Source organism: Nannobrachium achirus (assembly GCF_963921795.1).
Source record: "Nannobrachium achirus genome assembly, chromosome: 20".
Classification (NCBI taxonomy): domain Eukaryota; kingdom Metazoa; phylum Chordata; class Actinopteri; order Myctophiformes; family Myctophidae; genus Nannobrachium; species Nannobrachium achirus.
In genome coordinates this window covers 16,125,363-16,141,951 of record NC_137827.1, presented here as the reverse complement: position 1 = coordinate 16,141,951, position 16,589 = coordinate 16,125,363, and the positions used below count along the sequence as shown (strand labels likewise).

At 42.7% G+C, this 16,589-nt stretch overlaps 1 protein-coding gene across 2 annotated transcripts in view; it reads left to right on the top strand.

The window, feature by feature from the left end:
* The first annotated feature begins 14 nt into the window (after positions 1–14).
* Positions 15–16,589, top strand: part of LOC308306282 (uncharacterized protein) — a 68,331-nt gene continuing 51,756 nt past the window's right edge. For both annotated transcript variants that reach the window (XM_080751185.1, XM_080751186.1), the window contains exon 1: positions 15–308. The gene's annotated coding sequence lies outside the window, so the exon portion shown is untranslated. The remainder of the gene's footprint in view (positions 309–16,589) is intronic.

Below are 16,589 nucleotides of genomic sequence, written 5' to 3'. Positions count from 1 at the left end.
CCAAGCAGCACCGGGGAGCGTTCACAAGTCAACTGACCCGCCACCGACAGGCAGACAGACAAAACACAGTTGGTTTTGTTGACGTAACGTTCATACGGACGGATATTACAGGGTATTAAAGTCAACAGAACCCGTTTTTCTGAGGAGCTTCGCGGAAATGTTTTACCTGAACTTTCATCTGGGACGGAGAACATAAAGTTTGGAGAGCAGAGCACGCAGCGTAAAAGTTTGGAGAACAGCAGCCCGTCCAAATGGAGAGCGGATAGGAAGACTTTCGCCCGGGTGGGATTAGAAACGTTTATCCAAAGGTAGGCTTTATGGATCATCAAGTAGTTTTTGGTCGTTGTCTAAAGTTTTAGGAGGAGGAATGTCGTTCCTGATTATGAAAAGGCTATAGATTTTGATAGGCTGTGATTTATAAGTCAAATTGTTGTTCAATCAAATTAGTTTATAGGATGTAGGCTAATCTTTCTTTATTAATCCAGTCTGTGCAGAAGGATTAAAACCAGTCAGTGTCATTATGTAATATCATTTCCGTTCTTATTGTTGTTTTTGCATTATTATATAACAAATATGAACATGACGTTATTTTCTGAACTATATGGAGTAGCCTACTTTTACATTTAACCCAATGGAGTCGAATAGATGGGAGGAACAAGTCCAAGTTCATTATTGACACGCATGGGAACAAATATGTGTGGGACATTTCTTTGCTGTGGCCTTGAGGGATATCAAAACAGAGGTAATTTAAAACCAATGTGTTTTTCCTCAACTATGAAGCCTTTGACAAAGAAGACTATTGTGATTCTTCTTCCCCTAGTCAATGACCTCTTAGTGGGACTTTTCTTGACAGTATGGAACTCATTGACAGACAGTTCAGTCTCATCCAGTCAATGGTGGGTGGGTGTTCAGTCCATTGACCATATCCTCTTTATCAAGAGGCAGCGCTTGTTTATTAACTTGACAGAAGATAACCCCACAGTCTCAGGACCTCCCCATGCATGGGGTCTCTCTGCTACTGTTTGTCTATGACTATGTACCTCCTCTCGGTGGACTTTGGGTTGGAAGCCCTCATGCTCCAAATCCATACTTATCTTGAAACATTGCAGCATATTGCTCTGATCAATGGACATCAATTTGAGATTCAACACAACTACAGTGTGTTGCTGCTGCTCATTGACTTTGGTTCTGTCAGTCTCACATGTGTCATTGTGTCATTTCATTTGTTGGACAACTTGGACAAGGTGGCCCACATGATTTGAGCTCTTGCAACGTCAGTTGGGAATGACCGTTGTTCCAGGTGTTATCTAAGTCAGTGGTTCTCAACATGTGGATTATTTTGGGGGTTCCCCAGATAATTAACCTAATGTGCAACATTGTTTTCTCACTCAACAGTAAACAAACCAAGATGAAGTTTAAGTGTATAGAGGGTATCTGCACATTTCTAAAGTGACAATTTAAGGACGTTTTAATACCTCTAAAATGACAAATTAAACATTGGCCAAATTGTCAAATATCAGAGGCAGAAATTGTGAAAATAGCAGACGCAAGGCGATGTGAGCATGTAGATCGTGTAGATAGAAGATAGCATGTAGATAGAACCGTGTTATACAAAATGTAATGCCTCAACTCTTTGTGCTTGTCAGGGTGGGGGGGGTCCCCAGTTCAAATATGATTATTTTGGGGGTCGCGGCCTGAAAAGGTTGAGAACCACTGAACTAAGTGACCGTTGCTTCTTACCAGGGGGTTTCAAGTGGACCAGACCTGTCTGTACTCTGTACTTCACTGTCTGCTAGCTGCAGTGAAGAAAGCAGCATTATGTTTAGGAAGGGTGTGTCACAATATTCCTTCCTCCTTCTTCACCAGGCTGCCATGCCAGGGCTTGTACTACCCATGGAGATTACAGGTGTGTTATTGTAAGCGCCAGTGGTACAGTATCTATGCCCTGGCATTGAGAGAGAAAGACATAGACGGGGAAACAGACGGAGATAGGGAGAATGGGGGCTAGACAGCCATGGAAGCAGAACGAGATAAGAGATGGAGTGAGATAATGATGGGACTTGAGGGAGAGACAACAGATTGAACAACACAACACTGATATACACAGATGGCAATCCCGAGTAGCCTGAAGTGAACGCAAGGATGATGGCATCCAAGGCAGTCAAGATTTGGGAAAATAAAAAGCCTTTGTGTGTATGGTTAATGCATAGCCACTAGCCAGTGAGTGCATTAACAGCAGTAAAAATGCACGTGTGGCCCATCAGCCTTCATCGTGGTGACTTCACATTAGTGAGGAACAGACAGAGAAAATGACATCATAGGCTCATTACCTTAATCGACTGAGTGAGCAGGTGACTAGAAATCGAGGGGAAAAACACACACACACACACACACACACACACACACACACACACACACACACACACACACACACACACACACAATATACAGTACATTGACATTACAACAGTTCTCAACTGTTGTGACAACTCCAATTACTCCATTTGTGCATTGGAATTCTGTGACAATCACACATACAACAAGTTATGAATTATTCTATTATTAGGTACTCTGTGCACTCTCATTTATCAGTCAGTATAGGCAAACATTTTAAATTGTATTTGTTTGCCTTGTGAGCTTGTAGTTCAGCTATTTCCGCTGTAAATATAGGTGTCCGTTGAGATTTTGACTTGCCCGTTCGGTTACCTTAGGCACGACAAGTTTGAAAACTTCTGCTATGAAACACCATAAGTAAAGAAGCTGAATGTACAGTAGTACCACATGAAGACAACAAATATTGCATGAACTCAAGTCAAAAGAGAGAAGAGAAAAAAAAAGAAACGCTCAATTCCCATTGAAATGCATTGGCAGAATCCACCCTCATAGCATAGGTAGAATAAAAGTGTGCTGTGACCGTGCCCTAAGAAAGGACAATTCTAGTGACTCATTGAGAGCAGGAAAAAACATAACTTTGAATTAGAAAATGCATAGGTTGATGCTTCTCCCAACCTGACCGGGTCACCGACCCCATTCTGCAATATGCCCTCTTTATATTGAATGATGACCTGCTATCAGTGTTGGGACTGAGGAGTGATAAGTGATTATTGATTATTGAAGAGGATAATTGATCAGTGATGGTAGTTGCGAGAAAAAAAACGGTAGTTGTGAGAAAAGTGATGGTACTTGCAAGATGTGTGTGTGTGTGTGTGTGTGTGTGTGTGTGTGTGTGTGTGTGTGTGTGTGTGTGTGTGTGTGTGTGTGTGTGTGTGTGTGCATGAGTGTGCATCCTTGCAGTGAGCAATAACTTGTTGGTGCTGAGTGAAAGACAATGGGCCTTTAATCACAAGGATTGGCTGATGAGTAACTAATTACTGTGGTGCCTTTATCAGCACTAATATGACTCATATCTGATATCTAGTATGATAAGAGACGGGAACACTTTTAACAGGTGTCTGTGGTTCTCCTTCTGTAATGCCGGGAACCATTTTTAAACACTAGACAAAATAGCTGATCAATGTGGTGCATTGTGAGTTTCTAGATCAAGTTTACGCCCACAATAAGGACTTTGAAAGTGGTTATGTTGCATTTAAATGTTTTGTTTTTGAATGTTCTTGTTTCATATCAGTACGATTTAAGTATTGTAGAGCTTTATGCACGGACGATTCTTCGGTAGGCTACATAAAGTTTTACCGTAGGACCCAGTCTACCACCCAGTCTACTGTGACCATGTCTCTGCATCGGGTTAAGTGAGTGTTTGAGTCAAAGTGTGTTATTTCTAGCAGGCCTCAGAGGTTTTGTTTTGACTTTAGGGGAGAAAAGAGACTCGGAGGTGCCAGCGTGTGTATTTTTAAACCCCACGGTCCAGCTGTGTTTGCCTCCGCACTTTTACTCTGTGACTTGCTACCAAAAAAGCTTCCCCTGTCTTCTGACTGACCCATTCGGGATCACGTTCTTTGGCTCCTGCTTAGAACCCCTTGGCAACCCCCCGGAGAAGCACAGCAAACAATGTTGGAATCTCAACAGCTTTTAGAGGGTGGTTGGTTCCACCATTTCACTGTCTGTATAATGCAGGGACCCTCTGTTGAGTCTGTTCCTCTGGTGCTTTCAGTTTAGGTAAAGTAAGGCTAGCTGTTCAACGTTTAGTAATTTATTTTAGATTGTTATACCCAGAACTATCCTAAATGCCTTTTTTTTTTAATTGGTCTAATCAGCTTACAGAGCACATCGTGGCTCTCTGATCTCATCTAGATTTGATACTTCTCAATAAGCAACAACAACAACAGATGTATTAGCTAATGGTGGTATACAAAATGCATTACTAGTATCATTATTATGAATCAAGGAACCACTTTTGGGCTTCAGTAACGAATAAGGATTTGGACAGGAGAAGGAACACATTAGTCACTCTCTGTTGAAATTCACAATGAACAATAACCTTGACCGGTGCATTAGCAGCACGTATTAAAATGTTATCTTACATTGACTCTCACACGCCCCTACTATTATTTCTTTACTCAGAGTCCCTTGAGGGAGTTCTAAATTGACCCTTACAAGTCTGTAACTCTTGACTGTATACCAGTGGGGCAGGCGTCAGGATTTTAAATGAAGCAACACAGAACTTTTACATTTGATTTTCTTACCTTAATAAACATTGTCATAAGTACTGTATGGTTCCTGCGTCGCTAGTTTAAAGCCTCGTTTCAATCACCATGATATGCGTTTTGTGAAAACATGGTCCAATTCATGTTATATTTGTTGTTAAAGCAGGGTGTGCTATAGGAGGGGCTTGTGATCACTTATGCTTGTGATGGTTCTTCTTCTGGTGTTTATTTGGCAAGCCCAACACCACATTCTCCCAAGTATCCCTGCGGTTGCATGTGACCGTTGGCAGCCAATAGCTTTCGAGATGGTACCATTTCTACCAATGAACGTTGATTTTTACAATGATGGCGGCACCCGTACAAGGGACAAAAAAGCGTCATTTTCGCAGCATAGAAACCAATGACTTAACACCATCTATATTCTTTTTTATAGTCATGCGGTATACAAATGCAATACATTTGTATATTCTCAGAGTTAAAGGGGGGCCTTGAAATGTAAAGGTTTGAGAACCACTGTCCTAAACCGCTGTTATTAGAGAGAGAGTGAGAGAGACATAGAGAGAGGACAAGAGGTGGGGGGGAGTGTTGGTGAAGATTGGGAGAGAAGAGTTCCTCATGCAGTAATTATCAATCTTTCAGGAATGCGGCCCGTGTTCTCACTAGACAAGCTGCTGCATGGCTACTGCCTGATGTATACTCCGCAGTACAACAGTGTTGCTTGCCGACAAAGATCTTCAAGCCAGCAGGTTAGCTTGAAGATCACATTGACACACAGTCGTGGGATGGAGTATAAGCTTACAGACGTTACAGTGACCCCAAAGCCTGGTTTTATAACGTCACTGTTGGGCAGCAACCTCGTATCTCCAAGTTTCAAATTTGTATGTTTTTCTTTAAGTAAAGCCCTGCTTCATCATACAAGGCCGTTGCACAAAAGTAGTGAAAACAGCAGATCTACAAGCACACAACGTTGTAGATCAGCTGTTTTCACTAGTTTAGTTTTAAATGATAAATACAAAATGAATGGTTTTGGACATACAAAGTTTCCACCCGACAACGACGATAAGGTTGTGCAACAGCATCATGCACTGAAAATAGCCGACCTACAAGCTCACAAAGCACCCCGCACACTGTGACACGCTCTGTGACACGCTGTGAGCTTGTAGATCGACTATGAACGGCATGAAATCAGGCTCACAGGCATGATTACATGACATGCACTAATTACTCCAGTACCTGGCTTAAAGTCCTGCTCGCAATTTGGTGTTAGGGGAGTTTCTCACCTGAACTGAGTCAGTGGGTCCCTAGACATGAAAAATCACTGAGGTGCTCGTTCGCCGTAGTGCCACGAATGGCGCAATGGCCATATCAAATATGGCTGCCATCGGCTATGATGAAAATCCAACTTTTCTGTTTCTGGGTATATATGCACATGTAATACCTCTATTTGGACTAATTGGGGTGTGGGGAATTCATTTCTGACATTGTTTTGACCATTTTGGGTGATCTGGACCTCGAAAAGGTCATGGTCAAGGTCATTTTGCTATTCTGAAGACCGTGGCCATATTGTTAGGAGTAAAAACAGGTGTAATAGGTCTAAATCAACTAATTCTGACATGTATAATTCATTTCTGACATTGTTTTGACCATTAAGGATCATCTTGCCTTTGAAATATCAATGTCAATGCCATTTTTCAAAAACGATTTTGTTCATTACTTGCACTTTTATAGTATTTTTTCAGAAGTTTGTTTTGTTTATTACAAAATACATACTAGTGAGAAACACAACAAGTAAACATCCCCTTTAACTTTAAAGTGGGGTTTTAAATGGGTGTTTAAATGAGAAAATAAGACCATTTACGAATAAAAGTGACAAATAAAATCACACAACAAAATCACACACAAAATGAAATAACAATTTCCCTCAAAGTGCACCATATTGTGATTGTGTTTATGCAAGTTGGTATGATGTGTTTTTACAGGATGGATTTGTCATTGTTCCATGGCAAAATATGATGCACAGAACTCTATCAGCAAGGCAGTCATATCGTCGAGTGTCACGCTTCAGATATGGCAGGAGTGTACTTAAGTCAAAGTGCTCCTCCCATCCATCAGAGCTTGACATTGCCTTTGGACAGGTATATTTCCCATTAACTTGTCCGGACACAAAAGTCACTTCTCCGGATAAAAATAGAATTAATAACAAAAGGACTGCTAATGACCCCCCTTGCTCCCTCCACTCCATAGTATTGGCAGTCCATAGTCTGCATACAGCACAAAGCTGCTAGGAGCGCTACAGAAAAAGTGAAACCAAGAGCCACTTGTCCTCATTTTTAATGCACGGACAACAGGACATGCCCTGTTCCATGTTCCATTGGTTCTCTTCTTTCCTCAGGTTCCTTGGCTGTTGCAAGCAGGTGGCAAGAAATGCACTAGAAAGGTGCCTTGTTGGTCTCAGCAGTTGTACTTCTCTGCTACCAATGCAATGCTTAGTCTTGTTCTGTCAAGGTCTTTGCCTCTACACATTTTGTTAGATATTGTACTTGGTGAGAAGCCATAACTGCATGTTTAATCCTCACCTGGCCCATGTAGTAATCTCCTGTCTCCAAGGCATAGGCCTACAGTATGTGCCTTGATCACTGTCTTAGCTATTGGTACTCAAGGATGAGAGACTGCTTGATGCAGTGGAAGCATGTGCTGATTCTCACCAGTGCCATACTGCTGCCAAATCTCCTTCATCCCCAGCTTGGAAATATGGGGTGTAGTATAGCAGTTATGCGAAGGAGACAACAACTCTCTGGGGTCCGCTCATAGTTCCGACATCCCATTATTCCGACCATTAGGTGAAGGTTTAGGGATAGGCTTAGTTATAATGGAGTCAGTACATGCAGTCATGCACTATGTGTCAGCCTTCTCAATCCTATTCAAAATGTCTGGGCCGCCTATGTCATCATCACCAGAGACAACAGAGCTGACAATGGTAAATGGACTGCATTTACAGTATTGCTTTTCTCCAAAGCGCTTTACTATGTATTTCACATTCACCCATTAACACACACATTCACACATACATTCACACCATGAAATCATGCAAGGTGCTCATCAGGAGCAGTTAGGGGTTCAGTGTCTTGCTCAAGGAACCTTCCATACATAACCAGGAGGAGCCGGGAATTGACCCTGGAACCTTCAGATTCCAAGGCAGCCGTTCTACCTACTGAGCCACTGTCGCCCAACAATGTGGGTAGCATTGACACAGGCTTGATTGGACACCATATTCCGAACAGACAGCTGGTGTTCTCCTCAGACACCCAGAATTTGTAAAGTTGTTGAGGGATGGGTGCGTCTGTCGACTCTGTTAAGGGGCTGGTGGTGAAGAGATCCCAAAGATTGAACTAGATTGAGGAGGATGACACCAAGCTGGTGGTACATGTGGAGTCAACTGGCCATTATTACTAAATCTATCCATAACCCTAACCTAATGGACGGAATAATGGGACCCCAGGATTATGAGTGGACCCCAGAGAGTCATAGTCTCCTTCGCATTAATGCTATACTACACCGCATACTTCCAAGCACTGGGGATGAAGTAGATCTGGTAGCAGTATGGCTCTAGGGGTGCAGCGGCACATGCTTCCACAGCGTCAAGCAGTCTCTCATCTTGGAGCACCACTAGCCACGAGAGTTATCAAGGCACATATGCCTTGGAGACTGGAGATGACTGCATGTGCATGGGCCAGGTGGGGACTAAACATGCAGTTATGGCTTGGCTACAATATCTAACAAACCTTTGAGAGGCAAAGACCTTGACAGAACAAGACACAGCATTGGTAGCAGAGAAGTACAACTGCTGAGACCAACACGGCACCTTTCTAGTGCATGTCTTGCCACCTGCTTGCAACAGCCAAGGAACCGTGCTTCCAAGTTAGTATGTTTTTACAGGATGGATTTGCCATTGTTCCATGGCAAAATGTGATGCACCAAACTCCATCAGCAAGTCAGCTGTCGAGTATCTAAGTGTTCCTTGCATCCATCCATTGGTTCCATTGGTTCTAGTCTTTCCTCAACAATCACAATACTGGTGCACTTTGAGAGAAATTGTTATTTAAATTTGTGTGTGCTTTTGTTGTGTGATTTTTGTTGTGTGATTTTATTTGTCACTTTTATTCGTAAATGGTCTCATTTAAACACCCATTTAACTCCCCCCCCCCCTTTAAAGTTAAATGGGGATGTTTACTTGTATGTATTTCCCACTATGTATTTTGTAATAAACAAAACAAACTTATGAAAAAATACTATAAAAGTGCAAGTAATGAACAAATTCGGTTTTGAAAAATGGCATTGACATTGATATTTCAAAGACAAGATGATCCTTAATGGTCAAAAAAATGTCAGAAATGAATTATACATGTCGGAATTAGTTGATTTAGACCTATTGCACCTGTTTTTACTCCTAACAATGGCCAAGTTATGGCCACGGTCTTCGGAATAGCAAATTGACCTTGACCATGACCTTTTCGAGGTCCAGATCACCCAAAATGGTCAAAACAATGTCAGAAATGAATTCCCCACACCCCAATTAGTCCAAATAGAGGTATTACATGTGCATATATACCCAGAAACAGAAAAGTTGGATTTTCATCATAGCCAATGGCAGCCATATTTGATATGGCCATTGCGCCATTCGTGGCACTACGGCGAACGAGCACCTCGGTGATTTTTCATGTCTAGGGACCCACTGACTCAGTTCAGGTGAGAAACTCCCCTAACACCAAATTGCGAGCAGGACTTTAAGCCAGGTACAGGAGTAAATCCATCTCTCCTCGCAGACCTGCATGGTACCACATGCACACACACACACACACATGCATGCACACACGCACACACACACACACACACACACACACACACGTACATACAAACTAGTCTCCATGAGTGTGCTGGACAGACCTCGTCTCGAGTTTAGCTCCATGACATTTTGGCTCATTCATGTCGACATTATCGTACACACAGTGTTAGCGTTTATTTTTTATCTCTATCATTATATCCACACAGTGTTTTTCTGCAATTGGATCCTTCCAACAGCAAACAAAGGGACCACATAATGTCAGTAAGGGATTGTCTTTCAGACCAGCTACTTCGCTACTGTATATTTATAATGCTGACATGTTGGTACGAAACCAGCTCCTGGGCATGTACAACGATCTCCCCTTAAAGTCTTGTCTTTATGGCTCTGTTTTTCACGCCAAGCTGTTTGTGTATCGTATCGTCATTCATATCCTGTGATTTATTAAAAAATAATATACGTGACTTAATTTGAAACATCCCCGTACTATTATTATCTGCTCACATCCTATCTGGATTGGAGCAAGCAACAACATCCTCGTTTTCCTTTTTCTTCTTGTAATGGTCTTTAAAATGACGCTCAAAGTCACTGATGACTGACACTTTGTTTTGGGCAAAGTCACTGATGACTGACACTTTGTTTTGGGTTGGGTGGGCTCTTCAAATAGTTTCCCAGGTGCAGTAACAAGTTACAGGTCAGGCACTACTAGCCTTCTGTATTGAAAAGTTATCACTGCCTTAAAGGGGAAGACCACCCATTTTCAATATTGAACTATGTCATTAATATACCTTAGAGGAGTTGTGTGGAAATAAAATAAATAAAAAGTTCCGCCCCTTCTGTGTTACCTAGAACTGGAGGATTGATTTTGGGGTTTGTATTGTAAAGTACACCGAGATGACATCACACCGGTGTACTTTACAATACAAACCCCAAAATCAATCCTCCAGTTCTAGGCAACACAGAAGGAGGGGGAACCTTTTTTTTTATTTCCACACAAGTCCTCTAAGGTATATTAATGACATAATTCAATTTTGAAAATGGGTGGTTTTCCCCTTTAACATCTTGGCACATTCCATAGACTGACAGTTCCACTAAAGACATGGAATTGAGTCATTCCAGTTTTCCCTGTGATGGCCTCACTCACCTTCTGACGCACAGCGCACATCTTGTGCGTGCGTGCGTGCGTGCGTGTGTGTGTGTTGTGGTTCTAGTCCAGACATGGTTTCTTGTTAAGTATGTTCGTGAGTAGCAGTACTCTCCTTTGTTAAATAGTGCCCAGGGAAGACGGGCAACGCCCTGATTGATGCCTACAGGTACGGTAAAGCCAGCTCTGACAAACACGTTGGTAAGTTGTCATTTTCTAACTTGCAGAGACCTCGTGCACAGCAGACATTTTGTATCAATGCCATAGGACACAGCTGAAGCCGATGACATCAGTCGTTTCATTTGGGTTGTTTTTCTTTTTTGTGTTGGCGTGAAGTTAAAGGAGTAGTTCACCCCCAAAATGACTTTTTTTCTATTGATTACTCATGCCATGGATGGAGACTTGAGTTCAATAATACTTTTAGTTTTTTGTCACATTACTAAGACAATAATTTGATTACAATAAATGTACCCCCATTGATTCCGGATGGGGACCCAAATGCATTTGGGTCCCCATCCGGAATCAATGGGGGTACATTTACAATAATAGTTTTTTTTTGTCTTAGGAATGCGACACATACAAAAAAAATTATTGAACTGAAGTCTCCATGGCATGAGTAATCAATAGGAGAAAAAAAAGTCATTTTGGGGGGTGAACTACTCCTTTAACTGTACAGGAGCTGTCCATGCTGCTGGCACATGGACAGATTGGACACACCTAAACGAAATGCACCGCACAATTAATACTGTTACCTTCTGCTGTGTTTACCTGAGAAAATAAAGGTGCAGCCTCAGGTAGTGGATCTATCCAGATCTTAATTGATTCTGCAAGGTAAATTAAGTTGTCATAGCAGCACTGCAGTATGAAACAATGGAGTAGAGAGATTCATCAAATAAAGAGAAACAAGGTACAAACAACAAGTCCCTCAGGCCTCTATACTAGTGACCTTTTTGTTTTAGCTCTACATTAAAACGTCTTCACAGAAAACAGGTTGATCGACAAGTTACGACACTTGTGAGCTTGTCGATTTGCTATTTTCTGCAAAGGTTCTTCCCAGAATACGGATGCCAGGGTTTAAGTGATTACGGTTTTGCCTGGCCCTCTGCACTTGGTCATACCGGGATTTGCACGCTGTATGAGCTACTGGTAAAAAGGAGGGCGCCAAGTAGTGACGCTAATCTTGGGGAAGAAAATTACCAGCAGATGCCTGTATTCATGAATAATCTGACACGCCCTACCAAAAATGTGAACATTTCTTGACCCTGCGCATCACTATTTGACCCGGCCCACGGGTACCCTGCAGGATCCATGGGTTACGGTTCGACCTGTGCATCACTAGCGTGCCGTACAGACCCCTGTGGGCACCTGCCTTCAAATAAGTATGAAGGGTTCAAGTGGCATGGAGACTGTACAAGAGCTGTCCATGCTAACACACCCACACTTTTATTAATGCCTCCAGCTGCATCTATGATTACGTCATAGGGAGATTCTTAACATGTTTGTTGGTTAACATCAGCATTTTGACTTGTAAACTCAAATTTAAAAGTCTAGTCTTTTTAACTGGGAATTTATAGATAGTGTTTTGGTTTGGCTGTTAGGAGCTATTTTTGTCCCATTATAAAAAAGCTACATTTAGAATCGTATCCTTCCATACTGGAGCTAAATGCAAATTTGATTTAATCCCATGGTTCTACTTCTTCCTCTGAGTCATAGCACCCATGGCTCCTGTTCCTAGAGTCCCAACCTCTTCTTTCCTACCAACCATTACGGCATTCACATTGTTCATATTTGTTTTTCCTCCTAGATAAGATAGTCTTTAGGTCTGAAAGGAGAGGTTATAGTGTGAGTTTCTTGGGAGAAACGTGGGTATGATTGAAAGAGGGCTTCTGTGTTCAAAAGTTCAGTATGGGGTTGTTGGGAAGTTTAACCCTGACTTCAGGCTAAACTAAACAATATTTGCCAATACCTTTTTTATGATTTTTGCATTTGGCATTTGTCTCAAAGGATGAAAGTATTTGACAGTCACTTAAACCCGACTAAAAACTAATATAATAGTCCTGCCATTGTATATGAATTGTCCTATTTTGGGAAAACACCACCCATCTATTCCAAACTGTTTAAAAGCGAGAAGTATTTACTGCATTTATTTGACCCAGGTGTGGTTTGAAGTATAGGCCCAAATCGTCTAAAATTTAAATGTTCACTTCTCAACTTCACCAGCCTGAAAAGGCTGGTCTTTGCACAATTTGTATGCAGCAAGCACAATTTCACAGATTTGTTGATTGATTCAACTAATCGATTAGTTTACAAATTCCTCTTGACTGCTGGTCCGACAAATAACTCCTTCAGACGAGGGCAGACTTACTTGCAACAATACAGCTGGACATTAACAAAAGGTACAGCAGAGCCCAGAACAAAGGGGGGGATTTGAGGTATATTATCCTAGCATTCTGTGCACTCGTTTGATATGTACAGTAACCTGTGCTACTGTGCTTTGCTCGAGGCGAGGCAGGTGTTTGTGTTTTGCGTTGCTTTAACGCTGCTGCCGAACCCCCTCTGTATAAAAACTGGAGATCCAGATTTCCACTGGAATTTATGCCCTCCAGCTCTATGACATATAGCTGTCAAAAGGACCTGATCTCTAAAATGTCTGCTCTGGTTATACCGTCTGCCACAGAATAAGTCCTGTCACTGTGTGTGTGTGTGTACTGTGTACGCTTACAGTCACTACTGTTGTCGTCAGTGCAGTTGTCGTCAGTGCAGTTATCGATGGCATTGAGGTTTGCTGTACAGAATGGTACCTCCAGCTCCAGTCCAATGTCAAAGTCTCATGTCTTTTGTGAGGGATAAGTAAACAGCATGTTAAAACACATGCCGGCTCCAGCAGGATTGGGGCTGGGTTGGAAAACCACAGTGGAAGGCCAGTGGGGACTTGTGTGTGTGTGTGTGTGTGGGGGGGGGGGGGGCATGCATGTATAAACAGAACTTTTGTGTCTATAAATGTGCCTGTGAAAGGTTTATCCACTGGCTCCGTAACGCCATACAGGTTTATTTTTCTTCTTCGCAGTACAATAGATCTTGGCCACGAGGATAGGTGTTCGTCTCAGCGAAGCTCAATGACTGTGTCCATCTGTAATGGGGTCTCAGGGGGATCACCCGCTAAAGCCTCCTTTTGCATCACGTACAATGTTTGTGTATCAACATTCACAAATTGAGAGGTGTGGTTGTGCATAAAGTAATTACTGTGCCAATGAAGCAACTCTGTAATTTTGTCAAAGGCTGGGGAGCTTTAAGGTTGTTTGGAAAGCATTTTGTCTGTGTGTGCGAGGCTTGTATATGTGTGTGTGAGAGAGAGAGAAGGTCACTATAGTAACAGGACTGCTCAAATTGGCCTAAGAGCTCTGATGTTTACTTGAGTTAAACCGTAACAACGATCAAAGCGCAGGACAGTTTTGGAGCGGCATGTATTTGTAAAGGGACAATCTCCATTGTGTGCGTCACCCCTGGTAAATTCGTATCAACAGTTTACAAAACCAGAAATTGCTGGTTGCCGTCCGTAGCCATGACGCCGATGTGGGGCGTGTGAGTCACCTCCTTGTGACTGGACCTCTCGGCAGTCAGGTGGGTGGCCCTCCTGTCCTCTCACTGATGTCCCAGGGAGCTCAGCAAGCAGGGACGTTCAGAGAACGTCAGAGAGTCAGGGGCTGAAATTTCTAAAAGCGCCTTTTGGTGGAAATATTGAAAATAGCACACCTCCAAGCTCACAACGCGTCGCCCTGCGACACCTTGTGAGCTTGGAGGTCGGCTATTTTCTGTGCTTGATACCACACTGAACTAAGCATAATCAAGTGAGATGTGGCATATGACATGGTTCAGGAGAGTTTGGACAAGGGAATTCTCTTGAATGCTGCCTTCAGGTATGGCATGAAAATAGGGGGCATTTGCATTTATTTTACCATAGTAAAAACTGCATTCATAGTCTGGAGAGGGCACTTTCAGACAGATAAAAGGGCAGGGGCTCAAGCCCCCTTTGATGTCTATGTGTGCACGTGCCTGCTCAGCAGCAAGTAAAAGTATCAATACCACAATGTAGAAGTACTTTGTTTGTTATACAAGTAAAACTAAAAGTCCTGTATTCAAAATCTACTTGAGTAAAAGTATTGGCATCAGAATATACTCGACCATTCGATCATTGTGCAGAATGTCCCATTTCACAAGTTCAAAATGTATAAAGGTCTTTTGAAAATAACAGATCTATAAGCTCACAATGCATCGCTGAAGTGGTTAATGGCTGAAGGGCATAAGTGCTTAATGTATGTTTTGTAATAATAATCAAAATCTTCATAGAGTAGTAATTAAAGTTTTCAAATAATTGTAGTGGAGTAAATAAATGTACAATATTTGCCCCGAGATGTAGTAAAGTAAAAGTACTGAAAACTGGAAATACTCCACTAAAGTAAAAGAAATACCAAAAATGTGAACTTAAGTACAGTACTTGAGTAAATGTACTAATTACTTTACACCACTGAACTGTTACACAGCTTTGGTGGAAATAACCATTTGGGGGGGGGGGGGGGGGTAGCTTAGCTCACTCCCAACTAGCCATCCCTGGGCTATAAACGAATACACCAGCAGCCTCCTCTTCCCAAGGAGGGCGTCTGCAAATTGCCAGCCGCAGCCAATACAGATGCCCGGATCTTCTTACTCATGCACAAATGACTGTAATTTTCGGGTGGAGAAACACAGGGCTTAGTTCTGGGAGATGAGAGGGGATGGTGCTTTTCCCCTGCAGTAGGCAGATGACCACCCGTCTGGAGGCAGGCTATAGCCTTTCACTTCTAACAGCAACGCGTCACTTTCTTCAGATGCACCGCAGTGAGGAACGCATTTTGACAGAGCCGTGTCGAGTTTATTGCGACAAGCCTTTTCGAAAAGCTCCCACGAATGATCTTTCGGGGAAGTCCTCAAGCACTTAAAGCTTTCTCCCTGGCAGATAATGTTAGAGAGGCAGGGGCTGACATTTCTAAAATGGCCTTTTAGTGGAAATATTGAAAACAGCAGACCTCCAAGCTCACAACGCGTCGCGCTGGGACGCGTTTTGAGCTTGGAGGTCGGCTATTTTCACTGCTTGATACCACACCGAACTAAGCATAATCAAGTGAATTCTGGAGATGTGGCGTAAAACGGCACAGATTTCTACACAGATAAACTGCTGTATTCAAGTTTAGGAGAGATTGGACAAGGCAATTCTCTTGAATGCTGCCTTCAGGTATGGCATGGAAAGAGGACATTTGCATTTCTTTCACCATAGTAAAAACTGCATTCATGATCTAGAGAGGGCACTTTTTTACAGACTGATAAAAGGGCAGGGGCTCAAGCCCCCTTTGATGTCTATGTGTGCACGTGTCTGCTCCCAGGAGACCAGGCTGTGACCCCTGCCCTGACAGGGGCTTCTTTGTGAAGCCAAAAAAACCCAAGTTCAACTCCAGGCTCCAGGCTCATCTTGCATGTGTGTTATGGAGGTGCCGGGCACTGTCTTTGGCTATGCATGACATTCCCTATGTCCCCTGCATTAAAAGCTTGCAGATTCCAGCGGTGAGACGCTGTCATTTTCGAGCAAGAGATCGGTACTGATAAAAGAGCTGATTTACGATCAGGGTGTGTGTGTACTTTAAATGTGTGTATGTATGGTGTGTGTGTATGTATGATGTGTCTGTGTGTGTGTGTGTGTGTATGTGTGTGCACGCAAGGGTCTTCTGGCTCAGGAAAGAGCACATCTGCCTATATAAAATGCTCTTGTGTGACAGATCCAAACCAGATCCTTCCCCCGTCAACTCCCGGTTCCCTCCTCATGTTAAGTCGAGCTCTGATAATGAGAAGCCATGGGGGGAAAAGTCTCATTAGAGAGATCTGTAATTCTGAAGGAGACGTGGGGCTTTGGGTTTTTGTGGTGCGGTTCGGCTCGTGGGGAAGCACCGGCTGGGGGTGTGCCGCGAGGATCTGT